Below are 12,079 nucleotides of genomic sequence, written 5' to 3' on the forward strand. Positions count from 1 at the left end.
GCAAGTGGAGGCCGCGGAGCCCAGGCTGAGCCCCGCATACGGACAGCTGAGGGTGCCCCCGCCCAGCTGCCCCATAAGCCTCCCCCCAGCCCCCGTCCTGGCAGCGCCCTGGCTCCCATTGGCTCCGCAAGTTCTGCCCTCTCACGTCTAGCCTCGGGAGGACGCAGACGCAGGCGCTAGGGGAGGGCCCCGCTGCGTTGCCATGGCTACAGGCGCCGCGATCCGCGCGGGCCGGCCTGCGCTTCTGGGGCAGGCAGCGGGCTCCGGAAGTGTGCAGCTGCCAGGGACCATGGCGGTGCTTGCTGCTGGGGATGGCGGCTTGCTCCGCCGGGCGACTAGTTCTGGCCTGATCAGTCGGCGGCCGACATCCTGTCTGGGGCGGCGTCCCACAGACGGTAAACGTACGGCCGCGCCGTTGGCGGGGCCAGTAGACATGGACCGGGGTGGGATCCGGGTTAGTGTGGCGTCAGGGAAGGGCTGTGGTCCCGGAAGCGGGTTGGGGCGGGGGGGAACAGGGCTGGGGCACAGCCTCAGGCTTTCCTCCCCGTCGGGTGCTGGGGCTGGGACCGCGAGTCCGGGTAGCCCTGGGTGGCCGTGGCCTCCCAGAACCCCCGGGAAGGGCAGGCGGAGGACCCGTCTTTTATGAAGACGGGACTTACATGGGTTTTGAAAAGCCCCAGAATCAGATGTTGGAATGGGGTGGTTTATCAGCCTTGTTTATCTGCAGGGAAATTTCAGTTCCATCCCGATGTTGGCTCCTTCGATAAACTTCAGGAATAAGACAAGGGTCAGTGCCGATTAGCAGTTACCTAGGGCTTGACTCAAAATAGACTGTGCGGGGTGTAGGGATGTTAGATGGTCCCTCCCTCTCAAGGTTGGCAGTCTTCTGGGATTAGAGGCCCCAGTTGAGGATTACCTCAACTGCAGTAATGGAGGTTGTGGGAAACATTAACACAGAGAAGGGAGGGGTGTGGGTGCGGTAACTCATTAAAGAAGCCAGGACCCTTGCCTGGCTCTTGTGTAGGAGGGTCTCGCCTAGGGTAGGGCAGCAGTTATCAAAGTGTGTCCGAGGCCCCTGAGATGCAAGACTATTTTCGTAGAAACGCCGGTATGTCACCTGCCTTTTGCACACTCTTGCACTCCCGAGTTTCCTGTGGGGTTTCTCAGGGAAAACCTGGTCTGTGATACCACAAAATAGGGAATATAAAGGCAGGTAGAATTCAGCTCTCACCAGTCCAAAAGAGATTTGCAGAAATTAAAATCACTGCTATTCTTCTCATTAATGATTTTTGTTTAGAAAAATATACTTATTTTTTGCTTAAGAGTATTAATGGTAACATGTAGTAGGTTATTATTTTTAAATGAACTCATAGCATTTTTTAAAGTTCTAATTTAACGTCTAACACAGGAACTATTGATAGATTTAACCCACATAAACAGCAGCCTTTTGGAGTCCTCAATAATTAAGAGTGTACAGGGGTCTGTAGACCAAGAAGCTTGAGAGCCCCTGGAGAACAGGTGCTCTGGTACTAGTCAGGTGCTTAGCGTTATTAGACAGATGCCAAGATGTCTTCTGCATGTGCTCCTGGACTCGAAGTAATTGGCCACATGGAGATGGGTGGGCAGTGCCTCCACTATACAAACCAGAAGCTGCTGAACGTTCCTTGAGTCTAGGCTATGTGCTGTGCAGGGATTCCCGTTGTATCTGTTCTATCTAAGCCGGGATTCCTGTGCAGAGGCCTGGCCCTGAAGACCCGATCTCCTTTGCTCCCTGCAAGGTACCTTCTGTGTGACGTCAACCCTCCAGAGGGCTTCAGCCTTCTTAGGGGCGTCTGTATCCACATCGCCTTCTTCCTGAAGACCCTGCTGAAAATGGAGGAGTTGGTGCTGGTGCTACCCCCTTGGGGCCACCTCTACCATTGGCAGAGCCTGGACATCCACCAGGTCCGGATTCCCTGGTCTGACTTTTTGATCTCTCAAGTCTCAACAGAAACATCCCTGACACTGAGTATGAACAGTTCATTGCAGGTGAGATGGTGATCGTTTAACTGGGGCCAGACGGTTGTTGTTCTGGTTCCGCTGTGAACATCGGGCTGCCTTGCTTCAGGCTTGTTGGTCTGCTTAGGGGCCCTGCTCATGTTTCCCGCACTGCAGGTGAATTTGATCTTTCCATAGTTTTTCTCAGGAAATAGATCTGAAGTGTATGAGCGCTGTGTTCCCTCCCCTCTGAAAACCCTGGCCTCCTGGTGAGATGGAGTGGTGACAAGGAGGCCACTGCCACAGAGGCCTTGTCCCAGCAGGACTTGCTCCCTGGGCAGTAAGGGCCATTCTTACCTGAAGGAAAACACAATGTGTGTGTAGCATGGGCCACGTGCTGGAGAAGGTATGTAACCTCTCATTCAGTATAATTTGGTCCTGCTCAAGCTTCCCATTTTACTTTTTGTAAGAGGTAAGGGTTGAAGATTTTCTTTGAATAAAGCTATTTAGAGCTTATCTTTTTTTAATTGAAATGTGGTTGATTTACAATGTTTTGTTAGTTTCAGATATACAGCTGTTTTGTTAGTTTCAGGTATACAGCATAGAGATTCATTTGCACATATACATAGTCTATCCTTTTTCAGGTTCTTTTCCATTATAGGTTGCAAGATACAGAATATTTTCCCCTGTGTTCTACAGTGAATCCTTGTTGTTTGTCTGTTTTACATATAGTAGTTTGTAATTGTTAATCCCAAACTCCTAAGTTTGTTTTCTAAGTCATTGAGTGTGTTTTTGTTTTGTAAATAAGTTCATTTGTACCATTTTTAAAAATTCCACATACAAGTGATATCATATAATACTTGTCTTCCTCTGTCTGAGTTATTTCACTTTAGTGTGATAATCTCCAGGTCCATCCATGTTGATGTAAATGGCATTATTTCCTTCTTTATTACGACTGAGTAATATTCATTTATATCTAAATACTACATCTTTATCCAGTCATCTGTCAGTGGGTGTTTAGGTTGCTTCTATGTCTTGGCCATTTTAAACAATGCTGCTGTGATCATTGGGGTGCAGGTATATTTTGGAATTAAGGATCCCTCTGGATATATGCCCAGGAGTGGGATTGCTGGATCAAATGATAAGTCTTTTTTACTCTTTTGAGGAATCTCCATACTGTTTTCCACACTGGCTGCACCAAACTACTTTCCCACCAAAAATGTAGGAGAGTTCCCTTTTCTCCACAGGCTCTCCAGCATTTATGGTTTGTGGATTTTTGAATGGTGGCAATTCTGACTACTTTGAGATGACAACATTATAGTTTTGATTTGCATTTCTATGATAATTAGCGATATTGAGCCTTTTTTATATGCCTATTGGCCATTTGTATATCTTCATTGGAGAATTGCTTGTTTAGTTGTTCTGCCCATTTTTGGACTGGGATGTTTATTTTTTTATTAAGTTGTATGAACTATTTATATAGTCTAGAAGTTAAGCCATGTTCAGACTCATCTTTTGAAAATATTTTCTCCCATTCCATAGGTTGTCTTTTTGTTTTGTTTACGGTTTCTATTGCTGTGGAAGAAGCTGATAGGTGTATTTAGGTCCCATTTGTTTATTTTGGCTTTTATTTCTCTTGCTTGGGTGGATTGCCCTAGGAAAACTTGCTGAGATGTATGTCAAATGATGTTTTGCCTATGTTTTCTTCTGAGAGGTTTATAGCATCTTGTCTAATGTTTAAGTCTTTAAGCCATTTTGAGTTTGTTTCTTTTTGGGTTTTGTTTTATGCGACTCTATTGTATGCTTTCGATTTGGGGTTACCTTATTTTTCAAGTATATCAACCCATTACTATATCTATTTCCTTTAGACTGATAATCACGTAGGCTCCAACACATCCTAAGAATAATGAGAAAAAGAAAAGAAAGAGAAAAAAATCTATCTTTTCTTGCTACTATCTCCCATTCCCACCTTTTTGTATTTTCATGTACTTTTTCTTTTTTACATCTTCATGTTTATTCTCTTGTAACTCGTTATTGCATTTCCAACTATGGTTTTCCCATTTCTATAGCATCCTGCTTCCTTTCTGTTTAGAGTAGAAACTTTTAATATCTCTGTTTTGTTCAATAATGCTGAATTATCTCCCCACCCCCCTCCCCCCTGCGCCTCTGATTCCTCAGTCCAGGGAAGCCAAACCATCCTAGCCTTCATCGGTTCTGGGAAAGCAATCTTCAGAGTGGGAAAAAACATTGAAAAGTAATATTCTGTGTGTTGCTTTCTACCCTTGCCCAGAGAGTGAGAATCACCTCTGAAGGCAGAGGAAGAAAGTTGGAGGTGTGGAGCACAAAGTCTTTTCTGCTTTTGCTACTGAAAAATAGATTGCTTTTGTAATTAGTGATGATACCGTTTAAATTGGTGAGATCGAGATTCCACAGCTTCAGCGCCTGTGAATAACCAGCTGGGAGAAATCTCTCCAGGGCCCCTGCAGTGGGAAAGGCAGCCCCTCTGAGCACCTGTTGTTCTGTATTCTTCCTGACTCCACATGGGTTCGCTACGCACCTTGCAGGACGATGCAGTTACCTGAGGTGGAGGACGGGGAGACCCCTGCTGGGTGGCGAGCCACAGGAGCCCATACTTGAAGGACAAAGTGAAGAGTAGTGGGGCGGGCGTAGGAACAGAGGATGGTTGAGACACAGGATGGTGTCCTGGAGTCCAGCAGGTGAGGCTGGTGGGGCAGATGGGGCCCTGGGGCATGGGCAGTCCTTGAGGGATCTGAAGCAAAGATATGAACCAAGAGACTGGGTTCGTGTGGGGGTACAGCCCCCCTGGAGGCCGCGGGGCAGTGCAGCGAGCCCAGGAGGAGCGGGCACTTCCCCAAAGTTGGGTTGACAGGTCACAACCAACTCACTGGGGACCGAGAGGTACCGAGATATTGCTAACTTTTTGTCCCTCTTCCTTGAAAAAAACTGCTTCCTGTTGAGTAGCCTGTGTCCTTAGTGAGAATTAAAGACATGAAGCAACATTGCCTCAAAGGTCACCCATTGTGTAGCTGTTAATAAGGGGCAAATGCAAACTTGAATAGATGAAATCAAACATTCATCATCGGATTTTAAAATCCTTTAAAATAAAAATTCTTGCTGTCTTTGTTCTTCATTTCAGGGTTCACTTGGTGGTAATAATAGTAACCAAAGCAACAGCAAACCCTTACAGAACTCTGTCCTGCTGTTCCAGGAACTCAGTGTTCACAACAACCCAATGAGGTGGCACTTTACATGAAGGACAGTCATTAATCACACAGCTAGTAAATGGCAGAGCTGGGACTTGAACCCAAGCTGTCTGGCCCCATAGCCCAATCTCAGCCCCTTCACGGCAGCTCATCATTTGGCATGCCCGACACAGGCCACTATTAAAGAGCGGCATGACCTTGGCCAAGGCTGCTTCACCGCTTGGTCTCTGTTTCCTCATCTGTAGAATGGGGGTGTGGGCAGTGAACTCTGTGAGCTCAGTGGTCACTTCCTCCAGCCCTGCTATTCTACTGCTTTGAGTTAATTTAGTAAGTATCCAAGCCTCTGAATGGCCCACCCATAGGCTGGCGCTTTGCTAGGCCCTGGGTTACTGAGAAAAGTAAGATCAGCCTGCTTCTCCGAGGAGCCTGTGTCCCTCCACGGGAAGCAGCTGCGAGGCCCAGGCTCCCTCGCTGGCAGTCGGGGGTTGGGCAGGAAAGTCTGATAGAAGATGGAGGTAGAGCCACTCCGGGAACAGTGGTGGCCACACAGCTCTCAGGAGCGGGAGCGTCTGTCCAGGCGGCTGAGAGGGGAGTCCTCATGAGGCCAGTAGCCCACCCCAAACTAAGTCCTCAGGACAAAGATCCAGCCATCCCTGCAGTGTCACCATAGAGCCAGTCTATCCTCATCACTGTGCCTCTGTTCTCCTTTGTCCTGGGATCTCTCTTCCCCCTACACCCAGAAGACTTTTCCCCCTCTCTTCTCTGAGTGTCCCCTCACTTCACCCGTGGTCCCTGCTTCCTGGGCCACCATCTCTGGAGTTGACGTTTTGCCCCCTCACTTCCCCCGTTTGATCAGGAGCCTGGGTTGGCCTCCTTGTGCTCACTTTCCTCCTTCAGATGATTGCTCCTCCTCTCGTGGGAGCACCTGGAAAACCCAGATCCTTTCCTAGCAGTGCCTGCCACCCTGGCCTCCCTGCTCATCTGCCTCAGTCAGGAGCACCTGGACCACCAGCTCTGTATTGCCTCACCTCCTACCATCAAGACCTCAAAGTTGATTCTCCCTCCACCACCCAGTATGGTCATTGTAGGGTCTTCTTCTCCGTCAGCCTGAGCCAGCCACCCCCCATTCACCCTACCCCTGAGCTCATATCCAGGCGGGTCTCCACCCCAGGTCCAGCCTCTCTCCTTTAAGTGCCCACCTCTAGCCGTCCAGCTGCTTCTCCACCAGCCTCCCTGGCCCTCCTTCACCCTCACTGGGGCATCAAGTGCTGACTCGTCTGCTTTCCTGCCTGTCCACGTTCCTCTTACTTACACTTCCCCACCTTCTGGCTCTGCATCCACAGTCAGCACTCTCTTTATGACATACAAAACCCCCTTGAGCCTTGACCTTTTCAGTTCCTCACCAGGCCGACTTCCATCTCGGTTCACCCAGCTCTACTTTTTCTGAGCCTGCAGGCAGCAGGCTCTCCCAGCACAGGTTTCTAAGACTGCAAATCAATGCCCACCATGTTGCCGCTGCCAGGCAATCCTCCAGGATTTCTCTAGTGAGCACATTTCCCCACTTATCACTCAGTGGTGTCAACATTCTCTGCTCTCTGCACACCTCTAACCTTCCCTCTGTCTCTTCCCTGACTCCCAGCAGATGGCCTTGCCTCCTGCTTCAGAGAGAATGACATGTGACTGGAAAGGAACTCGCTCACCTGCAGCAAACCTGCTCACCTCACCTTTTCTCTGTCCCTCTCCCACCTGGACTCTAGTTGTAGTTGTTCTTAATTCAGTGAGTTTAGTTGACATATATATACACAGTTAAAAGCATAGCACACTATCGGCTACCTTCTAGGGCTTACTTTTTCAATTTAACATAGAGTGTGTGATTCATCCACTTCGTTGCATGTACCTGCAGTTCACTTGTTTTAACTGATCTTAAATGTTGTGTGTGTGAAAGTAACACAAGGCAAGTGTAAGCCAGGATTCAGGATGCTGGTTACTTCCTGTGAGAAGAGGCCAAGAGCAGGATAGGACACAGTATGTCACTGTCAATAGTCCTGTTCTGATGCTGGGTGAAAGGTTCACAACTGTTTCTTAAAATATAGATTTTAATACATAAATACCTCTGACAGGCACCTAAGGTGAGAATGTGTCATGAACCAAGACATACAATGGGTAATATTACATCATTATTGTTATGTAATCTTGTTATAAAATATATTAATCATAATCCTACATTGTTATGTGTTATATATTATATAGATGCATGAATTATATATTATGTATAAAAATACCTATATATGTATTATATACTATCTGATAATAAATAAACAGAACATAATATGCTAGTATATCTACTATTATGTATTATTTAATAAATAATAACATACTATATCCTGTTATATGACATGGCACATAATCTTCAATCAAATAAAAATATGTCACTATATGTAATAGTAATTAATAAAATTAAATGAAAAAGCCCGCAGCTTTTAACGCCGACACCGCTCCAGCTGTCACTGTGATTTCTCTTCCCTTTCATGGCCGAGGTCCTCACAGTGCTATCCGTTCCCCCTTTCATCTCCTTATCCTGAAGCCTTCCTCCTCCTCCCATCCCATGCTGCCTTCCTGCCCCGTGGCCCCTCTAGTCACCAGCGGCCTCTGGGGCACTGATCTGCGGGCACGGTCTCAGGCCCCAGCTCACCTGCCTGTCCGCTGCCTCTGCCACCGCTGGTGGGGGCGGGGCGGGGGTCAGAGTGCACCCCTTGTCCTGGAAGAGAACACAGCACAGACTGTGACCAGCAGCAGGTGTGGCCGGGACCTGCAGGACTGGGGGGAGAGCCAGACTGTCTGCATCCAGACCTGGGGCACTTGGAGTGTGAAGAAGCCCCGTCCTCACTGCCCCTGAAGTGAGGAAAACACCCTCAGGTGAGTTAAAGTGCTTATGACCTAGGTCTGTTGGCTGGAAAAGACAAACGGGCCCCTAAGGGGAGGGTAGTTGATGTTCCAGGCCCCACCAAGGCCCTAAGTGCTGGCGGGGAACCAGGCTGGACGCTCCACTGGACCCAGTGCCCCCACGGGGGTGGGGCCTTCGGGAACAAGCAGAAAGCCCTCAGTCTCTGGGGGGGAACGGGGCAGTGTGGGAGCATCCCTGCAGCGAGTCAAATGACGTCAGGGATTGTGGGCTCCCTTTTTATGGCCACATCGAGCCTCAGCAGAAACCACAGCAGAAGTGGATTCCTGTCTCTCCAGCTGTCATTGTATCTGAGTGCCAGGCTTCAGACCCGATCCCCTGGGGCACTAGGACAGTTACAGACAGGCAGCTCGGGGAGGCCTCAAGAGGACGGTACTGGCCTTCCTGCTGACACGATTACACAAAGATCAAACAATCCATCAATGGGAATAAAATAAGAAACATAGTCACATCTGGACCCCAAGCTTAGACGTGGTGTATGGGTGACATTTATCGACAATCCAGCGAGGTTCTGGCCAGAGCTAGAGGCCAGGGCAGCAAGACGGGAGTGGCACTAAGGAGCATCGTGGTGCAGAGGCTGGACTGGGGGTCTGCAGGCTCCTCCCAGGAGGAGACTCAGTGTTTGGGAGGTGGCTAACATGCCTCCTTCGTATCACCAGCAAGTGATGCCACCTGCGGAAAATCAGCTATAATCCTGAGCCGGATCAGCCCTGGGTGATGTGATAAGGGCTCCTACAAGAGGGGGCGCCAGAAGGATAGTGAACCAACCAACAGGCTGATGAGTTTCTGGCCTGTGTTTATCGTGCTTTTGTAGTCAAGAATGAGGAGAGAGTTGAATGGCTCACCATGAAGATTTTAACAACTTAAGAGGGTTCCGTGTCTCACCCGAAGGAATTCAGGAGGTGTTTAGTCCCTGTGGAGACTAACGGCCTCTTGGTTCCTCATAAACCTGGCAAACCCACCAGCCCTCTATGGCCAGACCTTGGCAAGTACCTTCCCTTGTTCTAACAAAATCCTTTCCACCCACGCCTGTGGTAAGCTTTTATTTTTTTTTTAAATAATGGGAATGAAGATACCTTACAGCCTCCTCAGACCTCTCCTTAGGGTTTCAGCCCTTAGACCCCAGCAAGGGGGCCTGCTGCCCTGGGTCCTGCACTACAGAGGGTCCCTCTGGCTCTGACACTTTTCTGGCCACGACCTCCATGGGGTGGATTCAGCAGGGCCAAGGGGACAAGGTTATTGGCTCCATCCCGTGCTCTAGAAACCCAGGAACCCAAATGCCTTACCTCAACAGCCCCTGACCCATTTCTAGTGCCTGCACCGGCTCTCCCTGGAGTTCAGATTCCCAGGACTCACAGAGAGGCCAACGGGCAGCTGTTGGCATGGAGGGTATGGGCAGAGCCCGGATGTGAGGTCTGAGTGTCCCCCTGTGCACATCCAAGGCCCCTTGTGGCAAGGGATGGACCAAGCATTGGGAAGAAAATGGTCAGGCTAGTGATCAGAGACTGGGAATCAGCTCTCCCCACACGCTCACTTTCTTTGCCAGAATCCCCTGAGTCTGGGAAATCTAAATTTGAACCTGGCCTTCCCCCTTATAATGAATGTATATTTGTAAAGGCAGGAGTTTAGAACCTACTGCACTTAACATGTTTACATGTATAGGAAGTGAGCTCACAGGTATGCTCTGGTTCTGCACTTCCAAAGGTCCAGAGCAGTTATGTTGGCTCTACTGAGACTGTAAGTGGTAAACACTATCTCCAGAGTGGAGGGGCTCCTGCTTCACTCTCGAAAGTCAGGAACTTCTGAGTGGATAAAAAAATGGACACTGTGACCCTCAATTGTAAATTGATTTAGAAAAACGCCAAAGTGTGTATGACGTGTGTGTGCGCACATGCGCACCTGGGGACGTGTGTGGTACATGACTGTGACTGTGTGTGTGCGCGCACGCGAGCCTGGGGATGTATGTGGTTCTGTTTGTTATGTGTGTGTGTGCGCCTGAGGACGTGTGTGGTTGTGTGTATGGTATGTGTGTGTGTGGTACATGACTCCATGTGTGTGTGCACATGGGGATGTATGTGGAGCAGAGCCAGTGTGTCTGCACGTGTGTTTGTGTGTATGTGCATGCATTAGTTTTAATAGTAGAAGCTGTCCTTTAGAATTATGAAGTAGTAAAAATTTTATGATGTCCTTGCTGTATAATTCAAATTTAAAATAATCTTCAATCACCAGAAATTTAGTCCCCCTCAGATTCTGATTTTTTTCCATATTGATTATGTCTTCATTTTACTGATGGGAAAACTGTAGCTTAGAGATGTTAACTGACTCAACCAAGGGCATGAAGCTCACGAGCCCAGGACCAGGACGCAGTCCAAGCCATGCTGCTCCAGAGGCCTGGAGCCCTGCTCACGATCACGCGTGGCCTCTTGGCGGGGGAACAGAATCTGATGGGCTGTGGCCAGCGTGCAGGCTGCCCAAGCCGGGGACTCGGGAAGCCGGGCGGAGAGTACCAGACAGCAGACAAGAGTGAAGGGCTGCTCAGAAGTCAGATAGTTTCCTAGGTCTTGGATGAGGAAGGAGGCTCACTGCTCATCCTTGATCCCTTTGCTGGTGGCTAAAATGTACAAAGGCCCACGAGAGCACTTCTGGGAGCTGCCTGCCGAAACCTGGAAAAGGACTGCTCAGGACTGGCTCTGCAGTAGGAGCAGAGGGAGGCAATGTCGCCTCCAGGTGGACATCCTTGGTGATGGCAGTAGGAGGCCTAGCAGTCTTGGTATGGAGGTGGCAGGACAAGGTCCTAGTGGATGATCGTTTTCACGTGTCTTAAAAATCATTGCTTCATATATTTTATCCATTTTGTGGTTTATTTTAGGATGGTAAATACGGTCTCTGTTACTCCATATTACATGGATTGATTAATTTTTTTATTGTTAATTTTCTCTTCAGTGATTTGGAAGCTATATTGCCTCTTAATGAAAATTCTCTCTAAATTTTTATAAATGATCTCTAAGTTCATAACTTTATATGTAATTGAACCAGTATTCCTATAAAAGTCTCAAAAGTGAAATAATCTATTAGATCCTGTTCCTCAATAATGATAAATTTAGCATATTTTACCTCTCTGCTGTTCCAAATTGTGTGTGTGTGTGTGCTCCAGTTACTACTTTTTAGACAGTTGCTTTAAGTTTGTTATATTAACAAAGAAAATATAGGTATAAACACCTTGGATTTCATTGCTCACTACCACTATTTAATCCCATGTCTTTCCCACTTTTCAGTTATTTACTTATCGGGATTTCCCAATCAACTGGACACATGATTGACTAATTTTTTTCTAGCGGTGGACTTGGAACACTTACATATCTATATGCAGATTTATGTTCTCCTGATCAACAACCCTCAGCGTGTTGTTGATGGCCCAAGCCTTGTTTTAAAATAAGGCATTGTTTTTCATTAGCAAAAAAAAAAAAAAAATTCTTAATTTAAGGTGCTGTCTTTTTATGGCTGGCTAGTCTTGTATGGTGAATGGATATTAATAGAGATTTCCTTAACCTTCCTCCTTCTTTTTGCCATATCTCGAATTCATTGAGAAGCATGTTTTTACCATTTCTCAGATGGGCTTCCGCTTTGACTTCCACTTTAAACCATCACCCCACTCTTTTTCCCCATGCTTATTCCTGAAAAAGTGAGCTCTCTATCGGATTAAAGGTGGTTCCCGTCAGAGATGTGTGGCTCCCTGTCCAAAGGTCCAAAGGAAGAGAAAAGGAAAGATTCCTATTTTTGGTGGTTACATTTTGTCAGGTTAGAGATCTAGTTATCCGTGTGGCTGTGGTGGAATCTGCAATATCTTGGCTCAGAGTTTCCTTTTTCTGGCTTACTAGGGGAGCCGCATTAGCTGGGGTCACGGCGCTGTGGCCGT

General features: G+C 47.8%; 1 pseudogene; it reads left to right on the forward strand.

The window, feature by feature from the left end:
* Positions 1–202: 202 nt before the first annotated feature.
* Positions 203–8,190, forward strand: LOC116661689 (annotated as a pseudogene).
* The last annotated feature ends 3,889 nt before the right edge of the window (positions 8,191–12,079 follow it).

Source organism: Camelus ferus, chromosome 36 (genome assembly GCF_009834535.1).
Source record: "Camelus ferus isolate YT-003-E chromosome 36, BCGSAC_Cfer_1.0, whole genome shotgun sequence".
NCBI classification, from domain to species: Eukaryota; Metazoa; Chordata; class Mammalia; order Artiodactyla; family Camelidae; genus Camelus; species Camelus ferus.